The following is a 17,948-nucleotide window of genomic DNA, read 5'->3' as shown; positions in this document are numbered from 1 at the left end:
TGTACTTTTTGGCGGAAAACACGTAATAGTCTTTGGAGACCTGCTACTACTCACTACTGTAAAAGATTAACATGTATTCAAGAAAATACTACATAATGAAACAAGGAATTCACTAGGAAGTAGTGGAAATGTAAACATTTGGGAAAAATTTCAATATAAAGAGTTCATCCAAAAAATAGTTTTTGGCCACTATAGGTGTGGCAGGGTATACTCAGACATGAGTCCCTTGCTCACTGCACCATCAGGATTCAAGCAAGCCGGGCAGACGACGGCTGAAATGCCAGAAACTGGTCCCCGGAAGCTTGTCTCCTTTCTGGTGAAGAATTGGCTTGGTAGTTTAATCTGCCATGTTCCCATGATGCACTGGGCCAGGGACAGACTGATTTGCATATAGCCATGTTCTGAGCTGGGATGGTGCAGTGAGCTAAATAACGGTGATGGATCAAGCCCTGATCTTTGGACTGGGTAAGAGTGGTCTGCTTAATTCAGACACTCTGTTCATCACCACCCCCTTCTCTGAATCGTTTTTGGCCACTATAGGTGTGGCAGGGTATACTCAGACATGAGTCCCTTGCTCACTGCACGATCAGGATTCAAGCAAGCCGGGCCGACGACGGCTGAAATGCCAGAAACCGGTCCCCGGAAGCTTGTCTCCTTTCTGGTGAAGAATTGGCTTGGTAGTTTAGTCTGCCCTGTTCCCATGATGCACTGGGCCAGGGACAGACTGATTTGCATATAGCCAGGTTCTGAGCTGGGATGGTGCAGTGAGCTAAATAACGGTGATGGATCAAGCCCTGATCTTTGGACTGGGTAAGAGTGGTCTCCTTAATTCAGACACTCTGTTCATCACCACCCCCTTTTCTGAATCGTTTTTGGCCACTATAGGTGTGGCAGGGTATACTCAGACATGAGTCCCTTGCTCACTGCACCATCAGGACATCAGGATTCAAGCAAGCCGGACCGACGACGGCTGAAATGCCAGAAACCGGTCCCCGGAAGCTTGTCTCCTTTCTGGTGAAGAATTGGCTTGGTAGTTTAGTCTGCCCTGTTCCCATGATGCACTGGGCCAGGGACAGACTGATTTGCATATAGCCAGGTTCTGAGCTGGGGTGGTGCAGTGAGCTAAATAACGGTGATGGATCAAGCCCTGATCTTTGGACTGGGTAAAAGTGGTCTGCTTAATTCAGACACTCTGTTCGTCACCACCCCCTTTTCTGAATCGTTTTTGGCCACTATAGGTGTGGCAGGGTATACTCAGACATGAGTCGCTTGCTCACTGCACCATCAGGATTCAAGCAAGCCGGGCCGACGACGGCTGAAATGCCAGAAACTGGTCCCCGGAAGCTTGTATCCTTTCTGGGGAAGAATTGGCTTGGTAGTTTAGTCTGCCCTGTTCCCATGATGCACTGGGCCATGGACAGACTGATTTGCATATAGCCAGGTTCTGAGCTAGGATGGTGCAGTGAGCTAAATAACAGTGATGGTTCAAGCCCTGATCTTTGGAATGGGTAAGAGTGGTCTGCTTAATTCAGACACTCTGTTAATCACCACCCCCTTTTCTGAATCGTTTTTGGCCACTATAGGTGTGGCAGGGTATACTCAGACATGAGTCCCTTGCTCACTGCACCATCAGGATTCAAGCAAGCCGGGCCGACGACGGCTGAAATGCCAGAAACCGGTCCCCGGAAGCTTTTCTCCTTTCTGGTGAAGAATTGGCTTGGTAGTTTAGTCTGCCCTGTTCCCATGATGCACTGGGCCAGGGACAGACTGATTTGCATATAGCCAGGTTCTGAGCTGGGATGGTGCAGTGAGCTAAATAACAGTGATGGATCAAGCCCTGATCTTTGGACTGGGTAAGAGTGGTCTGCTTAATTCAGACACTCTGTTAATCACCACCCCTTTTCTGAATTGTTTTGGCCACTCTAGGTGTGGCAGGGTATACTCAGACATGAGTCCCTTGCTCACTGCACCATCAGGATTCAAGCAAGCCGGGCCGACGACGGCTCAAATGCCAGAAACCGGTCCCCGGAAGCTTGTCTCCTTTCTGGTGAATAATTGGCTTGGTAGTTTAGTCTGCCCTGTTCCCATGATGCACTGGGCCAGGGACAGACTGATTTGCATATAGCCAGGTTCTGAGCTGGGATGGTGCAGTGAGCTAAATAACGGTGATGGATCAAGCCCTGATCTTTGGACTGGGTAAGAGTGGTCTGCTTAATTCAGACACTCTGTTCATCACCCCCCCCTTTTCTGAATTGTTTTGGCCACTATAGGTGTGGCAGGGTATACTCAGACTTGAGTCCCTTGCTCACTGCACCATCAGGATTCAAGCAAGCCGAGCCGACGACGGCTGAAATGCCAGAAACCGGTCCCCGGAAGCTTGTCTCCTTTCTGGTGAAGAATTGGCTTGGTAGTTTAGTCTGCCCTGTTCCCATGATGCACTGGGCCAGGGACAGACTGATTTGCATATAGCCAGGTTCTGAGCTGGGATGGTGCAGTGAGCTAAATAACGGTGATGGATCAAGCCCTGATCTTTGGACTGGGTAAGAGTGGTCTGCTTAATTCAGACACTCTGTTCATCACCACCCCCTTTTCTGAATCGCCTTTTGAACATGACAACAAATTATAATACAACAAATTATCGGGTGATCCTTGTCATGAAGTCGCAAGAGAATAAAAAAAAATTAAAGCTACTAATTATTGAAGAAGTCAGCAGGGTATCTAACCTAATGCTAGCTTTTATACATTTAAGAATGCAGCAAATATTAAAAACTGACTACGATGTACTTTTTGGCGGAAAACACTTAATAGTCTTTGGAGACCTGCTATTACTCACTACTGTAAAAGAATAACATGTATTCAAGAAAATACTACATAATGAAACAAGGAATTCACTAGGAAGTAGTGGAAATGTAAACATTTGGGAAAAATTTCAATATAAAGAGTTCATCCAAAAAATGCAGCAAGCATCAGATATGCATTATTCTGTTATACTAAAGGCTATAAGAGTGTGAGTCCTCACAAAAGAGGGAAAGCCAGTATTAGAAACCCATCTCATAAAACATTTGTTTTCCGAGTAATTTTTCAGCTGCTGAAGTAATGTACAATTTTGTTGAGGAAGAGAAGTCTAATGTTTGTTTGATGCCAACTCTTGAGGAGTAAAATAAATTCAATGAACCATTATTGCAAATGGAAAAAGACTAGATCATCAAAATTAGAGCAAATGGAAGATCAAGGAGTTACAGTGCTACTAACAGAAAAATTGCAATCGAAATTTGGATAGTTTAGAAAAATCTGTGGCGAAAACGGCAGGATTAGAAAAACAGTTATGTATCTGTAATAATTGTTTTGTAATCTTACGTCTTAATTTAAATATTGAAAAAGGGCTAGTGAATGGTGCAATGTGTAAAGTTATGAAATCTGTTAATTATCCAATCAAAAATGATGTTGAATAACTAGTCAAAAAATTGGATGATATTGCTAAAGTTAAGCTGATTGGTAGATGTATTGTATGCTTCCTACTGGTGAAAGACTTGTATGTCCAGCGAAGGCAGTTTCCAGTGTCTTTAGCGTATGCAGTAAATATTCATAAATTGCAAGGTTTATGTGTAAATACAGGTCTTGTTAATATTGGTAGTAGTATATTCAAAAAAGGAATGTCATATGTTGTTTTGTCATGAATTAGAAAATTGCCTGGTTTACTTCTGATTGATTTTGATGAGAAGTAAGTAAGTGCTGATGTGAGTTGTGTAACAGAGTATAATCAGTTAAGAGCTCATTATTAACCTCATTTAGGCCAGTATCCTGTGTTCCATAAAGAAATACTTTGTCCAAAGTGGAAAATATCTAAACGGTATGTCACAGTTGAATAGAAAGTTGAACAAAAAGAAAATCAACAAGGAGGAAAGAAAGAAAACAAGAGGACAATGAAAAAATACAAGACTATCACTTTGATAAAAAATCTGTAGTGAACTGGTATGCAAATGTAGTGTTAAATGGAATATACCATTTGCCTCATTTTACAAATTCTTTTAAAGAAAAGGTAGATAAAAGAATGTCTTCACAACTGTGTAGTTTACTTCAAGAATTAAGAAGTAAAAGAAGTATTATACATTCTGCTACTGGAATAAGAAAATTCAAAGATGACTGTACTGGATCAGTAGTGTACTCTCAAAATCTTCAGCAGGATGCTCAAGAATTTCTAATGGTAATGCTAGGACTATTAGATGAAGAGGATGTGAATACCAATAAAGTATTTGGTTTGACCTATAAATGGACCCATAACTGTGAAGGTTGTGAATTTACGTCTAGCACTGAAATCAATTCAGAACGATTCCTCTACTTGACATTACCGGATTGTGAAGCTGGTCAATTTGAAGATTTAACTACAAACACCCATCAAGATATGACTTGTACAAACTGCAGTTCGGAACTTAGTCATGCTACAACAATGTGGAGTGGAGTGTTAGGAACTGAAATAACAAACTTTAAAACTGCACACATTTCCATCTCAAAAGGACTTTCACAACTATAGCAATCATATTTCATGAAGGAGTTAATATAACCTCTGGACTCTATACAATATATTTAGGATGTAAAACAGGAGTGCAATTATATACAATTGATATGCAAATCAAGACTACCCAAAAAGTTATCAAGTTCATATCTGCTGTTTCTAAAACTTAAGTTCTAAGGAGAAACTAAGATAAGAAACTGTGGTATTGAGTTGATATATATATGGATTATGCGTTTCTGAGACATTATTCGGCCTACTGGGGATATTATCTACTGCAAGCTGTTACAAATGAAGGACTCTTATTAACTGCAGGGAACAAATGTATAAATATTTGAGAACTAGATTGTGTTACTACAGGTAAAAAGTAAATGGAGGTACTGTGATACCAGTAGCCTTAAGTTGCATGTGAAAAGTCTCTTCACCACTGAAAAATGTCCCCTTTTGTTTCAGCTACAGCAACCTCTACATTGTAATATGAGTTATATTTTTCATACATGGACTAAGAACAGTTTACAACATAATTTGGCATAACAGGGATGTTATTTTGTACCAGATATTTTAATATCACAAACAATTTTACCACATCGTTTTTTCATTACGGTAGTAAGTCATCAGCAAGCCAGCATTAACAAACTTGTAGAGTGCAGTGAACAGTATGACATAGTTATAATGATCTACTATGCCCATTTTTTTTTTACAATCCATTGATTGTTTTTCCCACTGTTTCCTGATGAGTCTTCATAAAAGCACTGTTGAAAGTGAACAAGTATGAAATCTAAAAACAGAAAAAAATAGTAAAACATTGTCTATGTTGAATTAAAGTTTTGGTTAAAAAAAATATAGTGTTTTTTTTGGGTTACCTGATGTTTGAAATTAAATTCTAATATATTTTCCCTTTTTTTATTTCTTCACAGTGGTTGGAGGTCGAGTTTCAAATCTCTACTCTAGTAATGGATTCATTGAGTTACTACTCATCCCATCCCTAATGCACAACAGTTGCACTATTCCAGTCATCCAGCCACTACCTAAGAAGTCATCCAATCACTCAGGTACTGCACTTGAATTCATCCAATCTGCCAGCCACTTCTTAGGCACTCATTGAATCACCCAGGCACTACCCACACACTACACAAACATCCAGACAATATGTAAGCACTCACCCATTCGCTGAGGCACTGCCCATTCATTCACCCACTCCCCTAGGCACTACTCATGGACTCATCTAATCACCCAGGCAGGACTCATGTACTCATACAATCACACATGCACTATCAATGCACTCACCCAGTCACGTAGACAGTATCCTTGCATTCACTCAATCACCCAGACCCTATCTGTGTACTCATCCACACATCAAGCCACTACTCTTGCAGTCATCCAATGACCAAGGGTCTACCCTTGAAATAATCCAATCACCCGGCTGCTCCTCTTGCAGACATATACTCACACACTCATATAATAAACCAGGCACTACCCATGCACTTATCCAATTACCCAAGCACACAGCACCAGGATACCCGCTGGGTCACAGTGCTCTATATGAGAAGTGGTTACACATTACATTACATTACATTACCCATGCACTCATCCATTCACTCAGGCACTATCTATGCACTCACAGAATCTCCAATGTACTATCTATGCACTCATCTAATCACTCAGGCACTAACTATACACTCATTAATTCACCCAGACATTATCCATGTACTCATCCATTTACTCAGGCAGTATGGATGCACCCATCCAATCAACCAGGCACTCTCATACATTCTTCTACTCACCCATGCACTACCCTTGTACTCATCCATTCACTCAGGAAGCATGCATGCGGTCATCCATTCACTCAGGCACTACCCATACACTCATCAAATGATCCAGGCACTACCCATGCACTCATCCATTCACTATTGGCACTATCCATGCATTCATCCATTCACCCATGCACTAGGCATGCACACATTCAATCACCCAGGCTGTACTCTTCTACTCAGGTACTATATGTGCATTTATCTATTCACTCAGGCACTATCTAAACATTTGTCTAATGACCCAGGCACTACACTTGCACTTATCCATTCATTCATGCATTCACCCAGGCACTAACCATGTGCATACCGAATCACTCAGCCAGTACCCATGCACTCATGTATTCACTCAGGCACTACCATTGGACACATCCAATCATTCAGTAACTACCCTTACACTCTTCTGTTTACTCAGGTACTACACATGCACTCATCCATTCACTCAGGCATGACCCATGCACTCATCCATTCACCTAGGCAATACCCATGGACTGATTCATTCACCCAGCCATTATCCATACACTCATCCATTCACTTAGGCACCACCCATGCACGCATCCTATTACCAAAGAACTACCCATGTACTCATCTGTTCACTGAGACAGTACGCATGCGGTCATCAATTCACTCAGGCACTACCCACACACTCATCAAATGATCCAGGCACTACCCATGCACCCATTCTTTTACTCTGGCATTATCCAGGCACTCATCCATTCACCCAGGCACTATATGTGCAAACATCCATTCACCCAGGCAGTACCCTTCTACTCATACATTCACTCAGGCACCTACTCATACATTCACTCAGGCACTACCGATGCACTCATCCATTTACTGAAAGCACTACCCATGCACTTACGATTCACTCAAGCACTACCCATGCACTCATCCATTTATTCAGGCCCTACCCATGCACTCATCCAATCACCCAGGCACTATCTATGCACTCACCTAATCACCCAGGCACTAACCTTGCACTTATCCAATTACCCAGGCACTACCTTAATCTCATCCAATCACTCCAGTGTTACCCTTCCACTCATTCATTAACTCTCACAGTAGCCTTACACTGATCCATTCACTCATGTACTACCCATGCACTCATCTATTTACCCACGTACTAACCATACACATATCCAATCACCCAGGCACTACCTTCACACTCATCCATTTACCCAGACAATACCCATGCACATATCCAATCACCCAGCACTACCCTTGCACCCATCCATTTACTGAGGCACTATGCATGCGCTTATCCATTCACAGAGGCACTACCCAAGCACTCATCCACTCATCCACTAACCCAAGCAGTACCCATGCACTCATCCATTCTCTCAGGCCCTATCTATGCGCGCTCCTAATCACCTAGGCACTAACCATGCACTCATCCGATCACCTAGTCATTACTCATCCAATCACCAAGCCAGTACTTTTGCACTCATCCAATCAACCAGGCACTACTCATACATTCTTCCAATCACCCGGACACTACACTGCATTCATCCGTTCACTCAGGCACTACCCATTATCCGTGCACTCATCCATTCACCCAGACACTACCCATAGACACATCAAATCACCCCGGCACTATCCATGCACTCATTCATTCACCCAGCCATTATCCATGCTCTCATCCATTCACTCCGACACTACTTATGCACTCATAGATTTATACATGCATCACTGCAGCACTTATTGTAACATCGAAGCACCAGTTGTGTATTCATTCAATTATCCATACACCAGTCATACACTCATTCCAACAATATATATATACATACTTCATCTTTTTTTAACTGTAAAAGGCGGTTCCAACAGGAACTTTTTTTTGTAAAGTTTTAAATTTTTCTTGTTTTTATAATAACAAAAATGGCAACTGGGACGGCAGGAATTGAAAAAATATGCACTGAAAAATTTGCAAAACATATAAAAGAGGAAATAAATTAGCATGTATGCTGTTTTACAATATTGTGAGTAGCTGTAAAAGACTTCTCTCCAGCCCTTATGACAACACTACAGTCCATGCAGTGCGTGGCCATTCTTTACCTCTCTGGAGCCATATATGTTGTAGTACTCTGCATATCAGAAGGTAGTTTTTGACCAGGAATTGTTGCTGCTGCCACTGAAGTAGATGGTCTTCCAGCTTCCCTCTACTTGATCTTCCATTGGGGAGGTGTTTTATGATAGGTTTTTAGATGATATAACATGGATGTTGTTCCACATGAACATTTCTTGTTGGTACCTCTAGAGAGAGTCTTCTCACAAATTGTGTATTGCACAAGTTTGGCAGTTGTTTTTGATTCACCTGATGTGATTGTAAAAAATTCCCAAGCCACACTGGCTCTCTTTTGTGAAAGTTTCTGTTCTTCCAGATCTTCACTGTCCAAATCCTCCACATGCTGGTCCTTGCTGTGTTGTCATTTCTTTGCACTTTAGATCCATTAGGAAGGCTGGTTTAACAAGTTGAGAATGGATTCGAATAACAGTGTCTTGTTTTATTTGGCCCACTGTGGGCTTTATTGACTCAAAAGGTATCAACTGTAGCATTAACAGTCAAAAGGACAAAACATGAACAATTTGTATTTTGCAACAGAGTTATTACACTATGTAATGGAGGGCTGTATTTATTGATATTCATTTTTAAGGTATTTAATTTTGATAATCAGAGGATTGACTGGTTATTAGAATGAATAACCTTGTTTTTTATCCATTTTATATGACCCATAGCGTCCAAAGTTTTTAAATACCAACATTACTGTATTGCACAAATTGAATTTGCACAGTGTTTTTTCAGTATCTATGCCTTCTTATTGTTTGCATTGAATTCGTTTAGTCCTTCTTTGTACTGGCATTGTGAAACATTGTTGCTGCTTTTTCCCTGTGATACTAGTGAGCAAGTGCTGTGCTAACCCGAAACATGTTTGTGAGAAGTTGGCCTGGTATATAATGCCATCTGGGGGAGGTCCCTAACTACTTTTAAGGGGGATCCCTCAGGAGTTTTTAAAGTTTTCACCTCACTAGGGCTACTAGTTTCGGTGCCCCTAATCTGTTGATGGGGGTGCTTTATTTGACAGGGGGCCCTTTGGGGTTCACTGTCCTTCTTGTCCTCTGCAGCCTTGGGCTGAGTAAGGCAAGGTAGAGAGGGGCAGGTTACCTGCTCCAGACTGGGTCCCACCTGAGAAGGGTCCACTGCCATCAGAGGCTCTGTCAGGCCAGGCCTAACAACCTCTGGGGCAGTTCCTTCATCAGGGGTAAGATCAGTTCCCTGAGGAGGCTGATCCTTTCCTAATGACTGGGGGGAGGGAGATTTCTCTTCCTCCTCAATGCTCTCTGTTTGGGTTGAGTGATCCATCATTTCAGGCTTCACTACCCATGTATCTGTTTGAGTTTGGGCTGTGGCCATCACAGCCCCTCCAACCTTTTCAGGAGGAGACTCAGTTTGGGTATGGGCTGTTACCAGTACAGCCCTGCTACTCTCTTCAGGAGGGAAGTTATCTAAAGATGGGGCTGAGGTTTGCTCAGCCCTCCCAACCTTTTCAGGAAGGACATCTTGGATTGGGGCTGTGGCCACCACAGCCCCACTAACCTTTCCATGGAGATTTACCATTCTAGAATGGGTTTGCTGTTCAACCTCAGCCCAGGCTGAGATTTCCAAATCATTACCCAGTAGGCAATCTACAGGCAAGTTTGCTGACACTGCCACTCTCTTTGGGCCAGTGACACCTCCCCAGCTAAGATTGACTACTGCCATGGGATGATTGGTTTCTATGCCATCAATGTTTGTCACCTGATACTTGGCATCAGGTAAAAGTCGCCTTGAGGGGACTAGACATTCAGCCACCATGGTGATGCTAGCCCCTGTGTCTCTGAAGGCCTCAACTTTCAAGCCATTAATGAGGGGCTCCTGTCTATACTTGCTCAAAGTGTTTGGGCAAGCTGTGAAATTGGCAAACCCCATGCCAGTCTCATAGACAAGAGTATCTGAGTTAGGGGACCTGGATAGGCCAGAGTCCACCTGTCCTCCAAAAGTAAACCCACCCAAATTCTTGGGGGTGCTCCCACCACCTGGGGGACCACTGCTAACAGTGACAGGAGGTGTTGGAGCCTTACCTGGAGGTATGTTCTCCTTATTGCCATTCTTGGGACAACAGCTATCTGTTTTGTAATGCCCCACCTGTTTACAGGTATGACAATACGGCTTTTTCTGGGATGTAGAAGTGTCTTGGGACCCACCCCCATTCTTGGAGTTTTGGGGCCCTGGGGAAGTCTTTTCCTTACTTTTATCCCCACCCTTCTCTTGAGGCTTGGTAGTCTCTTTCTTTTGGTCACCACCCTGGTTCTTAGGCCTGATCCTGGTTCTGACCCATTTGTCTGCCCTCCTACCCAATTCTTGTGGGGAGGTCAGATCAGAGTCAACCAGGTGCTGATGTAGAAGCTGATTTTGACAATTACTTAAGATTTGCTCTCTCATAATTAAATTATACAATCCTGTATAGTCAGTAACCTTACTTCCCAGCAACCAGCCCTCTAGAGCCTTAGTGGCACATTCAACAAATTCAGACCAGTCCTGAGTCTGTGTCTTCTGGGTATCTCTGAACATTAACCTGTACTGTTCAGTGGTTAAGCCTAACCCATCAATCAGAGCACTCTTCAGGACCATGTAGTTTCTAGAATCCTCATCACTAACTGTGAGGAGTCTGTCTCTGCCTCTACCTTCAAAGGAGAGCCACAGGATTGCTGCCCACTGCTCCTGAGGGATCTGCTGTACCATGCAGGCTCTCTCAAGTGCAGTCATCCATTTGTGGATGTCATCCCCAGCTTTGTAGGGGGGCACAATCTTACTCAGGTTTCTTGTATCAAAAGACCTGCCTTTATCCTTGTGGATATTGCTGCCACCAGTGGGTTCTATTACCCCACTCTCTCTAGGCTGTCTTGCTCTAGCAAGTTTCTCTTTGGCCAGGGCAACCTCTAACTCTTGCCTCTGGATCCTAAGCTCAGCCTCTCTCATCTTGGCCTCATGTTCCCTTCTCTGAGGGCTAGTCATCTCCCTCCTGGAGTGACCATGAGAACCTCTAGAAGCATGGGAGTTGTCAGAGTCACCTGAGTGAGTCCTTCTCCTCCTAGGCTTCTGGTTAAGTCCACCTGGGGGTCTGAATGGGTTGTTACCTGATTCATTCCCAAGTAAGCTTAAGTTAGCCTGGTTCAGTCTACTGACCAGCACCTGACTATTTCTGTCATCATCTGACTCACTGCTTTCCACCTCCTCCTCTTCCTCTTCATCTACCTGAGGAGCTCCAGTGGTGGAGGCTTCCTCATCTACCAGGATGATAGGGGCAGGGGTGTCTACAGTGTCATCCTCTGAAGGATGGCCTCCTTCAGCCTCCCCTGTGGGGTTTGCCTTAGAGGGCTTTAGAGTCTCAGACTGGTCTAAGAGCTCTCTTAGGTGGTCTGTAGTAGGGGAAGGCCCTGTCTTCAGACCCCTTAAGACACAAAGCTGTCTTAATTCCTTAAAGGAAAAAATAGCAAATTTGGATGGTGCCCTTGGAGGGTCACTCTCAACAGGAGTAAGTCCACTGGACCCCTCTGCTCCAGACATTGCTCTAGTGTGGGTGGATGTGTTGCAATCTACCTACACTGGTGTTTACCTACTAAACCTATCTAGTAGTTGTAGCTAGGGTGTGCTACTCCCTTTGCTCTACAACAACTAAGTTCAGTAGAACTTAAGTATACTAGTCTTGTTTTATATGTACCTAGCAGGTACCTGTGTGATCTTTCAGATGATAATCTCAAAGATTGTAATGGTAAAACAACAGCAAGCTCAGATCCCAATCCGCTGCTCACCAATGTGAGAAGTTGGCCTGGTATATAATGCTCACTAATTATTAGTGATCACTTTGTACCATGCCAAGCAACCCTTATGATGATGGTTGTAATTCAACCTTGTAGACCAGTTATCCTAGTGGTAACGTGGACAAAGCAGTCTTAGGCTAAACTCTGAAAGGCATGTGAAGCCAGCTGTTATACCATACACAACCCCCTTGAATACCAAATGAAAGGGACACCACACAGATATATATTGAAAATATATATTGATTTATTAACTATAAAATCCCCTGGACTCTTTATGAGCACAGAAGCACAAGCGTTAAATCACAAGACAGTTTAAAATACACAAAAGTTGCACAATATGGATGAGCCCTAGGGGCCACCTAAACCATATACTAAGAAAGTGGTATAAGAGATACCAGGAGGAAAGTGAAGAGGCCTAGGGCCTTGGGAATCGCTGGAGCTATTCGAGACTAGCAGTGACTAAGTCGGGAGAGGCCCACGGGACTCGGGTGCAGTGTTCAAAGTGCACGCACTTTCCAATACAAAGTCTATGGTGCGTAAAAAGTACAAAGTTAGTTTTGGGGCACTTCCGCTGAACCTAGAGGAACAAAACTTAAGACACAGACCCTAGAGGTGTGTACCAGTGTAGGGACACCGGCGTTGCAATGTTACCTCACCCACAGGAAGCGGGTGCACAGGGTCGAAGTGGCGTCGGGTTTTGACACGCAGGTTCTTGGCGCTTGAAGCTGAAGATGCTGCAGGCGATGTGAAGGAGAAGTGTCCGGTGGATCCAAGGGTGGATCTGAAGTGGTGAAGACATGAAAGCAGAGGGGACAATGTTCAAAGTCACTGACCAGTGACCACCGTGGAACCAGATTGGAACCAGGCAAAGTCGGGTGCAAACAGGTGATGAGGTGTTGCTTCTCTCTGCAGCCACGTGGACACGAAGAGGTCAAGGACGTACAGGAGTCGATCACGAGCTGTTCCTCTAAGGCTCTAGCTGATGGCGGTGTCGGCAAATCGATTGAAGCAAACAAGCCTTGGCTAACGCAAGCCACGGGGAAAGTGAAAAAGGCTTATTACTCGGACCAGCAAGGTCAGAGCGGGTACTCCTTTCTACAGGAGCGAGGGCAGGTCTGGAGCAATTAGACCCACAGTGTAAATCGTAGGTTTCGTTGCCAAGATGGCCGCTGATCACGTGACAAGCGGCCGGGATGGCGAGTCGAGTGGCACAAAGCAAAAGGGCCCCACGCAGATCGTGGAGATGCTGGAGGGCTGATCTTTGGTGCAAATGCTGCTCGGTTGTAGGGCTTCTTAAACCCCAAAGCACAGAGTCGAGGGTGCCTTGGGTGCTGCGCAGTCAGCGTCTCGGGGGTCTTTCAAGATGGCCGCTCCCACGTCTCTCGGTGCCTCCACGGGTCCCTTCTTTGCAGGGACTGTGGATCGGGCGGGGAGAAGTCTGGGAAGCTGAGTCTTGTCAGGCTTTGCACTCGGGCTCCGGCGGGAGGCAGCGGCAAAGCAGACGTCGAGGTGCTGGGTGATGCCTGTGTTCACAGGGTGGCCACTCCTAGGCCACAAGGGAGATGCTCTTCAGTCTTCTGTGCAGCAGAATGTCGAAGTCCAGTCTTCTTCTTGTTTAAAGTTGATTTCAGGATGATCTGCTGTGCAATGGCACTGCTCCCTCTCTTATTCCCATCTGAGGGGTGGATCTCCTGCTAGGTCCCTCCCCTATGGGTGGGACCAGGAAGGGGGGTGGTTACACCCCCTCTCCTTTGTCCAGCTCCTCGCCAGGCCGGGGGCTGGAAAGCCCCAGAACCGGTTTGGGCTGGCTTATGCACAGGGACACCTTGTGTGCCCCAGGCATGTCTCAATCTATTCAGCCCTGTCCTACCCAATACACAAAACCCTGTCTGGGGTGGTGCTCGCACCTCCCCAGGCAGGAAACCCTTTGTCCAGGCCCTCCTCGCTGGAAGGACTCCCAGCAGCAGGAGGTCAGACATGTGTCTGTGGTGGCAGCATCCATTTTGTGATGCTGAGGCTCTGTTTAACTTTAACCGGGGTTAAGGCTACACACATGTCGTGTCCCTCTAGAAGGGTGGAATGCTATCCCCGTCGCCAGAACTGGCGAGGGGATAGTATTCCAATTCGTATGACACCTTACTCGACATGTTTTGATAAAGCCAAACCAAAGATAGCATTTAACCGCGAGGATTATAATGCACTTAAGAGTATATGGTATGGCAATATCCCGGAACAGCTTAGGGAGTGGTTCCCGACAGCTGCAGACAGGCTCAGCTCATGCTAGAGCACCATCTCACATATTTCCAAGCACTCTGCCTCCAGGATTGATGAGGCCTTCCATAGGAGTGGCTGATAGGAACATATGTGTCCAGTTTAGGGTTAGGCACAGGCATACTGTACCTAAGTAAGAGGTGATTACACCAACTTACCCCAGCTGAGTGATCAGCCAGTTGTGTCAAATATGGAGGCCAGGCCAGGGGTGGCACAATACATGCTGCAGCCCCTGGTAGGCCTTGGCTACACCTAGGCCCTGGGTACCTATGGTACACTGTTACAGGGGCCTATAAGGTGAACCAATTCCAATTGTGTTATGCACCTAAGGTACATGGAGTCCATTTTAAGGAGAGAGCAATCAGCCTGGGGCCCTGAATAGCAGGATCCCAGGCCAACTAAGTCAAAAACCAGCTAAAAACCAGGCAAAAAGTTTGGGGGTAACCATAGTCAGATATCCACCTTCCTACAATGTTTGATTCTTCTATGCGAAGGAAAGTGAGCCTGATTACCCTGCAACTTGCCAAAATAAAAGGTGTTCAACACGCTTGTGTGCGGTGCCTCAATATCGGTGCAGCTTTGTGATGGATTCATAGCGGCCTTTGCTCCGGGTCGCGAGGCAACCCGCTGCGGACGAGCAGCTCCCAGACGCTCTTCCAAATTTTTAGCGTCCAACGGAACAGCGTGACCAATTTGTGCAAGATCACGAGCAGGGACTCGGTCTTGCTTATCCCAGGTGCCTCAATATCGGTGCAGCTTTGTGATGGATATATATATATATATATATATATATATATATATATATATATATATATATATATATATATATATATATATATATATATATTACCTACTGGCGGTCGCCAGTAGGTATATATAGTTAGGATTTTTTTCCTATGGGATTTCGGAAAATTCTATGTCGAATAACTTTGGCGTTTGTGGACGGAATTGGCTGACATTTTCGGGAAAATGGCACATTATGTTTCTGAGCAGCCCCTGAAAATTTGGGGGGGGTTCGTCAAGGGGGGGCCGAGAAAAAAGGGGGGTCCCAAAACGCGTTTTTCCCATTCATTTTTCCATAGGGCAGTTGGAATCACTTTTAGCTTGAACGGCTGAATGGATTTATACGAAACTTGGCAAAATTGTAGATTTGGTTTGCCCGACGTGCCTTTGCTATGTCTCAATATATGTGCTCCAGTGGATTTTGAGAAATTAAGATTTGAAAAAACAGATATATCTGTGACAGCGTCCCGGTTAGCGCGCCGGTTCGCGTACCTGACGCATAACGGAACTTCGCGAGGAGAAGCAGATTGGCTCCCCGGTGACTGTCAACATTCTAAACCGTACGGAGCGGCCGCCATCTTGTGTCTTGGTAGGATCGAGACACAAGAGGTGGAAAAAACAAAGTGGGAAATGAGCATAAGGGGGCAGAGTACATCCTCCCTGACCCCCTAGGTTTGATGAGGGGGCTTTCAAAGGGCCCTGCGGGGCAAAAAAAATAAATTTTTATTATCGGTTTTTTTGCAGGGGGAGCGCCCGGTACGCGCACCGGGAAGCGGTCCGGGGAGCGTAATATACGGAAAAAAGAATGAAAGAATGTTCAAATATTGTATGTTTATTGATTGTTCTTTTTGTTGCATTTTTTTTTTTTTTTTTTTTTATTTAAGTACCAACATGTAGGTACCAATGCAGAGTCTAAAAATAAATATACACCGTTTTCTTTGGAGATATCTTGCATGTTGTTTCAGAAGGTATTGTGGTATATGGAATTCATAGCATAGTCTGTGAGGAAAGCAGAAAGAACATGGAGGCAGGAGATGATAAAGAGATGCTAAATACACATTGGAGATAATATAGTGGGACAAAGGAAGTAACTATGAGCAAACTTACTATGTAACACAAAAAAAGTTGCACAGTATATTTTAAGTCTCAGTTTATATTTTATCTTTTTGGGTACTATTTCATAATTTTCATATTAAAAAGAATAATGTCTCAAACAATTTTAACTTTTAAAATTTAGATTTATTGTTCTGATTTTTCATAATCTAAGAGAATTTGTAGCATTAAATCATCAGGAATGTCCTCCTTTTCATTCCGAGAATCACATTCACATTCTTCAGAACATTTAATTAATTCTTCGTCTAATGTGTCATCCAAAAAGTCAATTTCTTCATTTTCTTCCTTTGGATTGTTTTCAATCTTAATTTGAAAGGAAATATTATTTTCTTTCTGTTGTGCTTCCATTTTCTTGCTGTAAATTGCATTAAAAAAAATATATCAGTGGAGATAGGGCACTGTTGGGTTTAAGTTCACACAGGTGCTTGTGAGTTTTTAAAAGTGAAGTAATCTTTGGGCAGTGCATGGTTTCAGGCGGGAAATAAAACTATTAAAAAGTGCCTGTGATGAAGCCTAAGTAAATTCATAATTATACCACAGAAGCCTAACTCAATCAATAATTTAAATAATTAAGTCTTTCTCAATGACTAACTCTTATAGAGGGCAATTTGTAACTATCTGAAAAAGTTTTCCTTATTTAATTTAAAGTGCATAACATAGTTCTCCTTTCAAATTTTTAAAATTATATCTTACCTTTGAAAAAGAAGTTAAAGTTCACAGTCAAAATGCTCTTGAAATGTACTTCAGGAAGTAGTAGTCAAAATGGCTGTGTTTCTCTCTCTTTCTTTATATATATTCAGGTACATAACCAATCAAATGTCATGAAATAATAGTAGAAAATGAAAGTAACATTTTAATTGGTTGTCAATTCTAACACTTCATATGTGTTTCTGTCATGTAATTTACCTCAGGATATTTAGTCAGTCCTACAGCATAATTTTCTCAATGGAATTCCATCAAATTTGGGTAAATGGTAGGGACTGCTATGTAGTAGGGCCTATTCTATATTTGATGAAAGTGTCTCCAGTGGTTTTTCTGTAAATTACTTTCCCACCTTTTTTTAGCGAGCGCTCACCGGTGCGCGCACCGGTACGCGAACCGGCAGCGTTACGGGAGTCCTCCATTTTGTGTATCGGTAGACTTGAGACACAAGATGGAGGGGAAACAATGTTCGGAATGGGTAGAAGGGGGCCCGGTAGACACTTTGTGACCCTCTAGGTTTTCTGAGGGGGGCTTAGGACGCTCATATAGGCAAAAAAAAATGAAAAATTTCGCGGGGGAGCGCCCGGTACGCGCACCGGTAAGCGAACCGGGGAGCGTACTTTGATGAAAAATAGTGAAAAAAGTTAGAAAAAGATTAACGTTTAGAATGATCAGAGGTAGGGTAGCTCTGAAAAGAGCTATTGGGTTCTGTGGCTGATTTAGGTACCTACAAGTAGGTTCCAATGCACAGTTTTAAATTCAGGAGGAATATTCTATTCCCCTCATCTGAGAAGTGCACACCATCTCCTCTGTAGATGTCTTGCATGTTGTAAGGCAAGTTATTGTTGTATATTGAACCCATTCTAAAGTCTCTCATGTAAGCAGAAAAAGATTTATTCACATGT

Source organism: Lissotriton vulgaris, chromosome 4_1 (assembly GCF_964263255.1).
Source record: "Lissotriton vulgaris chromosome 4_1, aLisVul1.2, whole genome shotgun sequence".
Classification (NCBI taxonomy): Eukaryota; Metazoa; Chordata; class Amphibia; order Caudata; family Salamandridae; genus Lissotriton; species Lissotriton vulgaris.
The sequence above is the reverse complement of the archived record's forward strand: the minus strand, read 5'-3'. Positions refer to the sequence as shown.